Source organism: Ovis canadensis, chromosome 13 (assembly GCF_042477335.2).
Source record: "Ovis canadensis isolate MfBH-ARS-UI-01 breed Bighorn chromosome 13, ARS-UI_OviCan_v2, whole genome shotgun sequence".
NCBI lineage: Eukaryota > Metazoa > Chordata > Mammalia > Artiodactyla > Bovidae > Ovis > Ovis canadensis.
Genome location: NC_091257.1, coordinates 8,373,911 through 8,388,203, shown reverse-complemented (window position 1 = coordinate 8,388,203; position 14,293 = coordinate 8,373,911).

Genomic DNA, 14,293 nt, shown 5'->3' with positions numbered 1-14,293 from the left:
GAGGCCACCAGATAGGGTCCCTGAGGTCCCCATCGTAAGTCGAGAGCACCTGCCGCAACTCGAGAAAATCCAGGAGGTTTTGCCCTCCAGGCGAGATGAGGCCCATTTCCGCTGAGGGTTCTCGAGGCTAATCACGTCTAACCACTGGAACTTCCAAAGGGTCCTTCACACCCTTGCTGCAACTCAAGAAGTTCCCCGACATACCCGTCTCCACTCGAGAGGAAGCACGTGGGGTCCCGCACACATCCAGGGGAGCCCCGTTTCCGCCTCCTAGCTCGAGATGAGGGATCCTTTCCCTGTTTCGTAGGGAAAGAATTCCCGGCGTTCCCGTCGCATCTCAAGAGGAGGCGCTCTCCACAGGAAAGGCGAGAGGAACTCCAGGGTCGTGCCACCATTCCAAGAGTCCCCCAGATGTGTCAGTCCATTCCAGAGGAACCTGTTTTCCCTGCACTGCCTTGACATTCAAGCCGAGGATCGACTCCCACCACGTGTGCACGTGGGACAGCCCTGTGGGAAAGCCTCTTGGGAAAGCCCCGTGGGAAAGACTCGAGGGACAAACATAGATCCTTTGATCCACGCGGCGGACTGCGTGACACTGCTGCTACCGCTCTGGAGGAAACCGCAAGTGCATGCCCGCATTCGAGACGAGGACTGACTCCCCTGGGGAGACTCCAGAAGTACCCCAAGATCCATGTCAGCACTGGAGAGGAATCCTCAGGTTCCGGCCCCGACTCCACACAAGGTCTTAGGCCCCGGGATCGACGGGAGAGGAATCCCGAGAGGCCCCGGAGGAACTCGCATGGGGACTGGCCTTTCCTGAGGCCACCAGAGCGGGTCCCTGAGGTCCCCGTCGTAAGTCGAGAGCACCTGCCGCAACTCGAGAAAATCCAGGAGGTTTTGCCCTCCAGGCGAGATGAGGCCCATTTCCGCTGAGGCTTCTCGAGGCCAATCACGTCTAACCACTGGAACTTCCAAAGGGTCCTTCACACCCTTGCTGCAACTCAAGAAGTTCCCCGACATACCCGTCTCCACTCGAGAGGAAGCACGTGGGGTCCCGTACACATCCAGGGGAGCCCCGTTTCCGCCTCCTAGCTCGAGATGAGGGATCTTTTCCCTGTTTCGTAGGGAAAGAATTCCCGGCGTTCACGTCGCATCTCAAGAGGAGGCGCTCTCCACAGGAAAGGCAGAGGAACTCCAGGGTCGTGCCACCATTCCAAGAGACCCCCAGATGTGTCAGTCCATTCCAGAGGAACCTGTTTTCCCTGCACTGCCTTGACGTTCAAGCCGAGGATCGACTCCCACCACGTGTGCACGTGGGACAGCCCTGTGGGAAAGCCTCGTGGGAAAGCCTCGTGGGAAAGACTCGAGGGAAAACCATAGATCGTTTGATCTTCGCGGCGGACTGCGTGACACTGCTGCTACCGCTCTGGAGGAAAGCGCAAGTGCATGCCCGCATTCGAGACGAGGACTGACTCCCCTGGGGAGACTCCAGAAGTACCCCAAGATCCATGTCAGCAATGGGGAGGAATCCTCAGGTTCCGGCTCCGACTCCACACAAGGTCTTAGGCCCCGGCATCGACGGGAGAGGAATGCCGAGAGGCCCCCGAGGAACTCGCATGGGGACTGGCCTTTCCTGAGGCCACCAGAGCGGGTCCCTGAGGTCCCCATCGTAAGTCGAGAGCACCTGCCGCAACTCGAGAAAATCCAGGAGGTTTTGCCCTCCAGGCGAGATGAGGCCCATTTCCGCTGAGGCTTCTCGAGGCTAATCACATCTAACCACTGGAACTTCCAAAGGGTCCTTCACACCCTTGCTGCAACTCAAGAAGTTCCCCGACATACTCGTCTCCACTCGAGAGGAAGCACGTGGGGTCCCGCACACATCCAGGGGAGCCCCGTTTCCGCCTCCTAGCTCGAGATGAGGGATCCTTTCCCTGTTTCGTAGGGAAAGAATTCCCGGCGTTCCCGTCGCATCTCAAGAGGAGGCGCTCTCCACAGGAAAGGCGAGTGGAACTCCAGGGTCGTGCCACCATTCCAAGAGTCCCCCAGATGTGTCAGTCCATTCCAGAGGAACCTGTTTTCCCTGCACTGCCTTGACGTTCAAGCCGAGGATCGACTCCCACCACGTGTGCACGTGGGACAGCCCTGTGGGAAAGCCTCGTGGGAAAGACTCGAGGGAAAACCATAGATACTTGAATCCACGCGGCGGACTGCGTGACACTGCTGCTACCGCGCTGGAGGAAAGCGCAAGTGTATGCCCGCATTCGAGACGAGGACTGACTCCCCTGGGGAGACTCCAGAAGTACCCCAAGATCCATGTCAGCACTGGAGAGGAATCCTCAGGTTCCGGCCGCGACTCCACACAAGGTCTTAGGCCCCGGCATCGACGGGAGAGGAATGCCGAGAGGCCCCCGAGGAACTCGCATGGGGACTGGCCTTTCCTGAGGCCACCAGAGCGGGTCCCTGAGGTCCCCATCGTAAGTCGAGAGCACCTGCCGCAACTCGAGAAAATCCAGGAGGTTTTGCCCTCCAGGCGAGATGAGGCCCATTTCCGCTGAGGCTTCTCGAGGCTAATCACATATAACCACTGTAACTTCCAAAGGGTCCTTCACACCCTTGCTGCAACTGAAGCAGTTCCGCGACATACCCGTCTCCACTCGAGAGGAAGCACGTGGGGTCCCGCACACATCCAGGGGAGCCCCTTTTCCGCCTCCTAGCTCGAGATGAGGGATCCTTTCCCTGTTTCGTAGGGAAAGAATTCCCGGCGTTCCCGTCGTATCTCAAGAGGTGGCGCTCTCCACAGGAAAGGCGAGAGGAACTCCAGGGTCGTGGCACCATTCCAAGAGACCCCCAGATGTGTCAGTCCATTCCAGAGGAACCTGTTTTCCCTGCACTGCCTTGACGTTCAAGCCGAGGATCCACTCCCACCACGTGTGCACGTGGGACAGCCCTGTGGGAAAGCCTCGTGGGAAAGCCTCGTGGGAAAGACTCGAGGGAAAACCATAGATCCTTTGATCCACGCGGCCGACTGCGTGACACTGCTGCTACCGCTCTGGAGGAAAGCGCAAGTGCATGCCCGCATTCGAGACGAGGACTGACTCCCCTGGGGAGACTCCAGAAGTACCCCAAGATCCATGTCAGCACTGGGGAGGAATCCTCAGGTTCCGGCCCCGACTCCACACAAGGTCTTAGGCCCCGGCATCGACGGGAGAGGAATCCCGAGAGGCCCCCGAGGAACTCGCATGGGGACTGGCCTTTCCTGAGGCCACCAGAGCGGGTCCCTGAGGTCCCCGTCGTAAGTCGAGAGCACCTGCCGCAACTCGAGAAAATCCAGGAGGTTTTGCCCTCCAGGCGAGATGAGGCCCTTTTCCGCTGAGGCTTCTCGAGGCCAATCACGTCTAACCACTGGAACTTCCAAAGGGTCCTTCACACCCTTGCTGCAACTCAAGAAGTTCCCCGACATTCCCGTCTCCACTCGAGAGGAAGCACGTGGGGTCCCGCACACATCCAGGGGAGCCCCGTTTCCGCCTCCTAGCTCGAGATGAGGGATCCTTTCCCTGTTTCGTAGGGAAAGAATTCCCGGCGTTCCCGTCGCATCTCAAGAGGAGGCGCTCTCCACAGGAAAGGCGAGAGGAACTCCAGGGTCGTGCCACCATTCCAAGTGTCCCCCAGATGTGTCAGTCCATTCCAGAGGAACCTGTTTTCCCTGCACTGCCTTGACATTCAAGCCGAGGATCGACTCCCACCACGTGTGCACGTGGGACAGCCCTGTGGGAAAGCCTCTTGGGAAAGCCCCGTGGGAAAGACTCGAGGGACAAACATAGATCCTTTGATCCACGCGGCGGACTGCGTGACACTGCTGCTACCGCTCTGGAGGAAACCGCAAGTGCATGCCCGCATTCGAGACGAGGACTGACTCCCCTGGGGAGACTCCAGAAGTACCCCAAGATCCATGTCAGCACTGGAGAGGAATCCTCACGTTCCAGCCCCGACTCCACACAAGGTCTTAGGCCCCGGCATCGACGGGAGAGGAATGCTGAGAGGCCCCCGAGGAACTCGCATGGGGACTGGCCTTTCCTGAGGCCATCAGAGCGGGTCCCTGAAGTCCCCGTCGTAAGTCGAGAGCACCTGCCGCAACTCGAGAAAATCCAGGAGGTTTTGCCCTCCAGGCGAGATGAGGCCCATTTCCGCTGAGGCTTATCGAGGCTAATCACATATAACCACTGTAACTTCCAAAGGGTCCTTCACACCCTTGCTGCAACTCAAGCAGTTCCGCGACATACCCGTCTCCACTCGAGAGGAAGCACGTGGGGTCCCGCACACATCCAGGTGAGCCCCGTTTCCGCCTCCTAGCTCGAGATGAGGGATCCTTTCCCTGTTTCATAGGGAAAGAATTCTGGCGTTCCCGTCGCATCTCAAGAGGAGGCGCTCTCCACAGGAAAGGCGAGAAGAACTCCAGGGTCGTGACACCATTCCAAGAGTCCCGCAGATGTGTCAGTCCATTCCAGAGGAACCTGTTTTCCCTGCACTGCCTTGACGTTCAAGCCTAGGATCGACTTCCACCACGTGTGCACGTGGGACAGCCCTGTGGGAAAGCCTCGTGGGAAAGCCTCGTGGGAAAGACTCGAGGGAAAAACATAGATCCTTTGATCCACGCGGCGGACTGCGTGACACTGCTGCTACCGCTCTGGAGGAAAGCGCAAGTGCATGCCCGCATTCGAGACGAGGACTGACTCCCCTGGGGAGACTCCAGAAGTACCCCAAGATCCATGTCAGCACTGGAGAGGAATCCTCAGGTTCCGACCCCGACTCCACACAATGTCTTAGGCCCCTCATCGACGGGAGAGGAATCCCGAGAGGCCCCCGAGGAACTCGCATGGGGACTGGCCTTTCCTGAGGCCACCAGATCGGGTCCCTGAGGTCCCCATCGTAAGTCGAGAGCACCTGCCGCAACTCGAGAACATCCAGGAGGATTTGCCCTCCAGGCGAGATGAGGCCCATTTCCGCTGAGGCTTCTCGAGGCTAATCATATCTAACCACTGGAACTTCCAAAGGGTCCTTCACACCCTTGCTGCAACTCAAGCAGTTCCGCGACATACCCGTCTCCACTCGAGAGGAACACGTGGGGTCCCGCACACATCCAGGGGAGCCTCGTTTCCGCCTCCTAGCTTGAGATGAGGGATCCTTTCCCTGTTTCGTAGGGAAAGAATTCCCGGCGTTCCCGTCGCAACTCAAGAGGTGGCGCTCTCCACAGGAAAGGCGAGAGGAACTCCAGGGTCGGGGCACCATTCCAAGAGACCCCCAGATGTGTCAGTCCATTCCAGAGGAACCAGTTTTCCCTGCACTGCCTTGACGTTCAAGCCGAGGATCGACTCCCACCACGTGTGCACGTGGGACAGCCCTGTGGGAAAGCCTCGTGGGAAAGCCTCGTGGGAAAGACTCGAGGGAAAACCATAGATCCTTTGATCCACGCGGCGGACTGCGTGACACTGCTGCTACCGCTCTGGAGGAAAGCGCAAGTGCATGCCCGCATTCGAGACGAGGACTGACTCCGCTGGGGAGACTCCAGAAGTACCCCAAGATCCATGTCAGCACTGGAGAGGAATCCTCAGGTTCCGGCCCCGACTCCACACAAGGTCTTCGGCGCCGGCATCGACGGGAGAGGAATCCCGAGAGGCCCCCGAGGAACTCGCATGGGGACTGGCCTTTCCTGAGGCCACCAGATAGGGTCCCTGAGGTCCCCATCGTAAGTCGAGAGCACCTGCCGCAACTCGAGAAAATCCAGGAGGTTTTGCCCTCCAGGCGAGATGAGGCCCATTTCCGCTGAGGGTTCTCGAGGCTAATCACGTCTAACCACTGGAACTTCCAAAGGGTCCTTCACACCCTTGCTGCAACTCAAGAAGTTCCCCGACATACCCGTCTCCACTCGAGAGGAAGCACGTGGGGTCCCGCACACATCCAGGGGAGCCCCGTTTCCGCCTCCTAGCTCGAGATGAGGGATCCTTTCCCTGTTTCGTAGGGAAAGAATTCCCGGCGTTCCCGTCGCATCTCAAGAGGAGGCGCTCTCCACAGGAAAGGCGAGAGGAACTCCAGGGTCGTGCCACCATTCCAAGAGTCCCCCAGATGTGTCAGTCCATTCCAGAGGAACCTGTTTTCCCTGCACTGCCTTGACATTCAAGCCGAGGATCGACTCCCACCACGTGTGCACGTGGGACAGCCCTGTGGGAAAGCCTCTTGGGAAAGCCCCGTGGGAAAGACTCGAGGGACAAACATAGATCCTTTGATCCACGCGGCGGACTGCGTGACACTGCTGCTACCGCTCTGGAGGAAACCGCAAGTGCATGCCCGCATTCGAGACGAGGACTGACTCCCCTGGGGAGACTCCAGAAGTACCCCAAGATCCATGTCAGCACTGGAGAGGAATCCTCAGGTTCCGGCCCCGACTCCACACAAGGTCTTAGGCCCCGGGATCGACGGGAGAGGAATCCCGAGAGGCCCCGGAGGAACTCGCATGGGGACTGGCCTTTCCTGAGGCCACCAGAGCGGGTCCCTGAGGTCCCCGTCGTAAGTCGAGAGCACCTGCCGCAACTCGAGAAAATCCAGGAGGTTTTGCCCTCCAGGCGAGATGAGGCCCATTTCCGCTGAGGCTTCTCGAGGCCAATCACGTCTAACCACTGGAACTTCCAAAGGGTCCTTCACACCCTTGCTGCAACTCAAGAAGTTCCCCGACATACCCGTCTCCACTCGAGAGGAAGCACGTGGGGTCCCGTACACATCCAGGGGAGCCCCGTTTCCGCCTCCTAGCTCGAGATGAGGGATCTTTTCCCTGTTTCGTAGGGAAAGAATTCCCGGCGTTCACGTCGCATCTCAAGAGGAGGCGCTCTCCACAGGAAAGGCAGAGGAACTCCAGGGTCGTGCCACCATTCCAAGAGACCCCCAGATGTGTCAGTCCATTCCAGAGGAACCTGTTTTCCCTGCACTGCCTTGACGTTCAAGCCGAGGATCGACTCCCACCACGTGTGCACGTGGGACAGCCCTGTGGGAAAGCCTCGTGGGAAAGCCTCGTGGGAAAGACTCGAGGGAAAACCATAGATCGTTTGATCTTCGCGGCGGACTGCGTGACACTGCTGCTACCGCTCTGGAGGAAAGCGCAAGTGCATGCCCGCATTCGAGACGAGGACTGACTCCCCTGGGGAGACTCCAGAAGTACCCCAAGATCCATGTCAGCAATGGGGAGGAATCCTCAGGTTCCGGCTCCGACTCCACACAAGGTCTTAGGCCCCGGCATCGACGGGAGAGGAATGCCGAGAGGCCCCCGAGGAACTCGCATGGGGACTGGCCTTTCCTGAGGCCACCAGAGCGGGTCCCTGAGGTCCCCATCGTAAGTCGAGAGCACCTGCCGCAACTCGAGAAAATCCAGGAGGTTTTGCCCTCCAGGCGAGATGAGGCCCATTTCCGCTGAGGCTTCTCGAGGCTAATCACATCTAACCACTGGAACTTCCAAAGGGTCCTTCACACCCTTGCTGCAACTCAAGAAGTTCCCCGACATACTCGTCTCCACTCGAGAGGAAGCACGTGGGGTCCCGCACACATCCAGGGGAGCCCCGTTTCCGCCTCCTAGCTCGAGATGAGGGATCCTTTCCCTGTTTCGTAGGGAAAGAATTCCCGGCGTTCCCGTCGCATCTCAAGAGGAGGCGCTCTCCACAGGAAAGGCGAGTGGAACTCCAGGGTCGTGCCACCATTCCAAGAGTCCCCCAGATGTGTCAGTCCATTCCAGAGGAACCTGTTTTCCCTGCACTGCCTTGACGTTCAAGCCGAGGATCGACTCCCACCACGTGTGCACGTGGGACAGCCCTGTGGGAAAGCCTCGTGGGAAAGACTCGAGGGAAAACCATAGATACTTGAATCCACGCGGCGGACTGCGTGACACTGCTGCTACCGCGCTGGAGGAAAGCGCAAGTGTATGCCCGCATTCGAGACGAGGACTGACTCCCCTGGGGAGACTCCAGAAGTACCCCAAGATCCATGTCAGCACTGGAGAGGAATCCTCAGGTTCCGGCCGCGACTCCACACAAGGTCTTAGGCCCCGGCATCGACGGGAGAGGAATGCCGAGAGGCCCCCGAGGAACTCGCATGGGGACTGGCCTTTCCTGAGGCCACCAGAGCGGGTCCCTGAGGTCCCCATCGTAAGTCGAGAGCACCTGCCGCAACTCGAGAAAATCCAGGATGTTTTGCCCTCCAGGCGAGATGAGGCCCATTTCCGCTGAGGCTTCTCGAGGCTAATCACATCTAACCACTGGAACTTCCAAAGGGTCCTTCACACCCTTGCTGCAACTGAAGCAGTTCCGCGACATACCCGTCTCCACTCGAGAGGAAGCACGTGGGGTCCCGCACACATCCAGGGGAGCCCCTTTTCCGCCTCCTAGCTCGAGATGAGGGATCCTTTCCCTGTTTCGTAGGGAAAGAATTCCCGGCGTTCCCGTCGTATCTCAAGAGGTGGCGCTCTCCACAGGAAAGGCGAGAGGAACTCCAGGGTCGTGGCACCATTCCAAGAGACCCCCAGATGTGTCAGTCCATTCCAGAGGAACCTGTTTTCCCTGCACTGCCTTGACGTTCAAGCCGAGGATCCACTCCCACCACGTGTGCACGTGGGACAGCCCTGTGGGAAAGCCTCGTGGGAAAGCCTCGTGGGAAAGACTCGAGGGAAAACCATAGATCCTTTGATCCACGCGGCCGACTGCGTGACACTGCTGCTACCGCTCTGGAGGAAAGCGCAAGTGCATGCCCGCATTCGAGACGAGGACTGACTCCCCTGGGGAGACTCCAGAAGTACCCCAAGATCCATGTCAGCACTGGGGAGGAATCCTCAGGTTCCGGCCCCGACTCCACACAAGGTCTTAGGCCCCGGCATCGACGGGAGAGGAATCCCGAGAGGCCCCCGAGGAACTCGCATGGGGACTGGCCTTTCCTGAGGCCACCAGAGCGGGTCCCTGAGGTCCCCGTCGTAAGTCGAGAGCACCTGCCGCAACTCGAGAAAATCCAGGAGGTTTTGCCCTCCAGGCGAGATGAGGCCCTTTTCCGCTGAGGCTTCTCGAGGCCAATCACGTCTAACCACTGGAACTTCCAAAGGGTCCTTCACACCCTTGCTGCAACTCAAGAAGTTCCCCGACATTCCCGTCTCCACTCGAGAGGAAGCACGTGGGGTCCCGCACACATCCAGGGGAGCCCCGTTTCCGCCTCCTAGCTCGAGATGAGGGATCCTTTCCCTGTTTCGTAGGGAAAGAAGTCCCGGCGTTCCCGTCGCATCTCAAGAGGAGGCGCTCTCCACAGGAAAGGCGAGAGGAACTCCAGGGTCGTGCCACCATTCCAAGTGTCCCCCAGATGTGTCAGTCCATTCCAGAGGAACCTGTTTTCCCTGCACTGCCTTGACATTCAAGCCGAGGATCGACTCCCACCACGTGTGCACGTGGGACAGCCCTGTGGGAAAGCCTCTTGGGAAAGCCCCGTGGGAAAGACTCGAGGGACAAACATAGATCCTTTGATCCACGCGGCGGACTGCGTGACACTGCTGCTACCGCTCTGGAGGAAACCGCAAGTGCATGCCCGCATTCGAGACGAGGACTGACTCCCCTGGGGAGACTCCAGAAGTACCCCAAGATCCATGTCAGCACTGGAGAGGAATCCTCACGTTCCAGCCCCGACTCCACACAAGGTCTTAGGCCCCGGCATCGACGGGAGAGGAATGCTGAGAGGCCCCCGAGGAACTCGCATGGGGACTGGCCTTTCCTGAGGCCATCAGAGCGGGTCCCTGAAGTCCCCGTCGTAAGTCGAGAGCACCTGCCGCAACTCGAGAAAATCCAGGAGGTTTTGCCCTCCAGGCGAGATGAGGCCCATTTCCGCTGAGGCTTATCGAGGCTAATCACATATAACCACTGTAACTTCCAAAGGGTCCTTCACACCCTTGCTGCAACTCAAGCAGTTCCGCGACATACCCGTCTCCACTCGAGAGGAAGCACGTGGGGTCCCGCACACATCCAGGTGAGCCCCGTTTCCGCCTCCTAGCTCGAGATGAGGGATCCTTTCCCTGTTTCATAGGGAAAGAATTCTGGCGTTCCCGTCGCATCTCAAGAGGAGGCGCTCTCCACAGGAAAGGCGAGAAGAACTCCAGGGTCGTGACACCATTCCAAGAGTCCCGCAGATGTGTCAGTCCATTCCAGAGGAACCTGTTTTCCCTGCACTGCCTTGACGTTCAAGCCTAGGATCGACTTCCACCACGTGTGCACGTGGGACAGCCCTGTGGGAAAGCCTCGTGGGAAAGCCTCGTGGGAAAGACTCGAGGGAAAAACATAGATCCTTTGATCCACGCGGCGGACTGCGTGACACTGCTGCTACCGCTCTGGAGGAAAGCGCAAGTGCATGCCCGCATTCGAGACGAGGACTGACTCCCCTGGGGAGACTCCAGAAGTACCCCAAGATCCATGTCAGCACTGGAGAGGAATCCTCAGGTTCCGACCCCGACTCCACACAATGTCTTAGGCCCCTCATCGACGGGAGAGGAATCCCGAGAGGCCCCCGAGGAACTCGCATGGGGACTGGCCTTTCCTGAGGCCACCAGAGCGGGTCCCTGAGGTCCCCATCGTAAGTCGAGAGCACCTGCCGCAACTCGAGAACATCCAGGAGGATTTGCCCTCCAGGCGAGATGAGGCCCATTTCCGCTGAGGCTTCTCGAGGCTAATCATATCTAACCACTGGAACTTCCAAAGGGTCCTTCACACCCTTGCTGCAACTCAAGCAGTTCCGCGACATACCCGTCTCCACTCGAGAGGAACACGTGGGGTCCCGCACACATCCAGGGGAGCCTCGTTTCCGCCTCCTAGCTTGAGATGAGGGATCCTTTCCCTGTTTCGTAGGGAAAGAATTCCCGGCGTTCCCGTCGCAACTCAAGAGGTGGCGCTCTCCACAGGAAAGGCGAGAGGAACTCCAGGGTCGGGGCACCATTCCAAGAGACCCCCAGATGTGTCAGTCCATTCCAGAGGAACCAGTTTTCCCTGCACTGCCTTGACGTTCAAGCCGAGGATCGACTCCCACCACGTGTGCACGTGGGACAGCCCTGTGGGAAAGCCTCGTGGGAAAGCCTCGTGGGAAAGACTCGAGGGAAAACCATAGATCCTTTGATCCACGCGGCGGACTGCGTGACACTGCTGCTACCGCTCTGGAGGAAAGCGCAAGTGCATGCCCGCATTCGAGACGAGGACTGACTCCCCTGGGGAGACTCCAGAAGTACCCCAAGATCCATGTCAGCACTGGAGAGGAATCCTCAGGTTCCGGCCCCGACTCCACACAAGGTCTTCGGCGCCGGCATCGACGGGAGAGGAATCCCGAGAGGCCCCCGAGGAACTCGCATGGGGAATGGCCTTTCCTGAGGCCACCAGATAGGGTCCCTGAGGTCCCCATCGTAAGTCGAGAGCACCTGCCGCAACTCGAGAAAATCCAGGAGGTTTTGCCCTCCAGGCGAGATGAGGCCCATTTCCGCTGAGGGTTCTCGAGGCTAATCACGTCTAACCACTGGAACTTCCAAAGGGTCCTTCACACCCTTGCTGCAACTCAAGAAGTTCCCCGACATACCCGTCTCCACTCGAGAGGAAGCACGTGGGGTCCCGCACACATCCAGGGGAGCCCCGTTTCCGCCTCCTAGCTCGAGATGAGGGATCCTTTCCCTGTTTCGTAGGGAAAGAATTCCCGGCGTTCCCGTCGCATCTCAAGAGGAGGCGCTCTCCACAGGAAAGGCGAGAGGAACTCCAGGGTCGTGCCACCATTCCAAGAGTCCCCCAGATGTGTCAGTCCATTCCAGAGGAACCTGTTTTCCCTGCACTGCCTTGACGTTCAAGCCGAGGATCGACTCCCACCACGTGTGCACGTGGGACAGCCCTGTGGGAAAACCTCGTGGGAAAGCCTCGTGGGAAAGACTCGAGGGAAAACCATAGATCCTTTGATCCACGCGGCGGACTGCGTGACACTGCTGCTACCGCTCTGGAGGAAAGCGCAAGTGCATGCCCGCATTCGAGACGAGGACTGACTCCCCTGGGGAGACTCCAGAAGTACCACAAGATCCATGTCAGCACTGAAGAGGAATCCTCAGGTTCCGGCCCCGACTCCACACAAGGTCTTAGGCCCCGGCATCGACGGGAGAGGAATCCCGAGAGGCCCCCGAGGAACTCGCATGGGGACTGGCCTTTCCTGAGGCCACCAGAGCGGGTCCCTGAGGTCCCCGTCGTAAGTCGAGAGCACCTGCCGCAACTCGAGAAAACCCAGGAGGTTTTGCCCTCCAGGCGAGATGAGGCCCATTTCCGATGAGGCTTCTCGAGGCCAATCACATCTAACCACTGAAAATTCCAAAGGGTCCTTCACACCCTTGCTGCAACTCAAGAAGTTCCCCAACATACCCGTCTCCACTCGAGAGGAAGCACGTGGGGTCCCGCACACATCCAGGGGAGCCCCGTTTCCGCCTCCTAGCTCGAGATGAGGGATCCTTTCCCTGTTTCGTAGGGAAAGAATTCCGGCGTTCCCGTCGCATCTCAAGAGGAGGCGCTCTCCACAGGAAAGGCGAGAAGAACTCCAGGGTCGTGACACCATTCCAAGAGTCCCGCAGATGTGTCAGTCCATTCCAGAGGAACCTGTTTTCCCTGCACTGCCTTGACGTTCAAGCCGAGGATCGACTCCCACCACGTGTGCACGTGGGACAGCCCTGTGGGAAAGCCTCGTGGGAAAGCCTCGTGGGAAAGACTCGAGGGAAAACCATAGATCCTTTGATCCACGCGGCCGACTGCGTGACACTGCTGCTACCGCTCTGGAGGAAAGCGCAAGTGCATGCCCGCATTCGAGACGAGGACTGACTCCCCTGGGGAGACTCCAGAAGTACCCCAAGATCCATGTCAGCACTGGAGAGGAATCCTCAGGTTCCGGCCCCGACTCCACACAAGGTCTTCGGCGCCGGCATCGACGGGAGAGGAATCCCGAGAGGCCCCCGAGGAACTCGCATGGGGACTGGCATTTCCTGAGGCCACCAGAGCGGGTCCCTGAGGTCCCCGTCGTAAGTCGAGAGCACCTGCCGCAACTCGAGAAAATTCAGGAAGTTTTGCCCTCCAGGCGAGATGAGGCCCATTTCCGCTGAGGCTTCTCGAGGCTAATCACGTCTAACCACTGGAACTTCCAAAGGGTCCTTCACACCCTTGCTGCAACTCAAGAAGTTCCCCGACATACCCGTCTCCCCTCGAGAGGAAGCACGTGGGGTCCCGCACACATCCAGGGGAGCCCCGTTTCCGCCTCCTAGCTCGAGATGAGGGATCCTTTCCCTGTTTCGTAGGGAAAGAATTCCCGGCGTTCCCGTCGCATCTCAAGAGGAGGCGCTCTCCACAGGAAAGGCGAGAGGAACTCCAGGGTCGTGACACCATTCCAAGAGTCCCCCAGATGTGTCAGTCCTTTCCAGAGGAACCTGTTTTCCCTGCACTGCCTTGACGTTCAAGCCGAGGATCGACTCCCACCACGTGTGCACGTGGGACAGCCCTGTGGGAAAGCCTCGTGGGAAAGCCTCGTGGGAAAGACTCGAGGGAAAACCATAGATCCTTTGATCCACGCGGCGGACTGCGTGACACTGCTGCTACCGCTCTGGAGGAAAGCGCAAGTGCATGCCCGCATTCGAGACGAGGACTGACTCCCCTGGGGAGACTCCAGAAGTACCCCAAGATCCATGTCAGCACTGGAGAGGAATCCTCAGGTTCCGGCCCCGACTCCACACAAGGTCTTAGGCCCCTCATCGACGGGAGAGGAATCCCGAGAGGCCCCCGAGGAACTCGCATGGGGACTGGCCTTTCCTGAGGCCACCAGAGCGGGTCCCTGACGTCCCCGTCGTAAGTCGAGAGCACCTACCGCAACTCGAGAAAATCCAGGAGGTTTTGCCCTCCAGGCGAGATGAGGCCCATTTCCGCTGAGGCTTCTCGAGGCCAATCACATCTAAACACTGGAACTTCCAAAGGGTCCTTCACACCCTTGCTGCAACTCAAGAAGTTCCCCGACATACCCGTCTCCACTCGAGAGGAAGCACGTGGGGTCCCGCAAACATCCAGGGGAGCCCCATTTCCGCCTCCTAGCTCGAGATGAGGGATCCTTTCCCTGTTTCGTAGGGAAAGAATTCCCGGCGTTCCCGTCGCATCTCAAGAGGAGGCGCTCTCCACAGGAAAGGCCAGTGGAACTCCAGGGCCGTGCCACCATTCCAAGAGTCCCCCAGATGTGTCAGTCC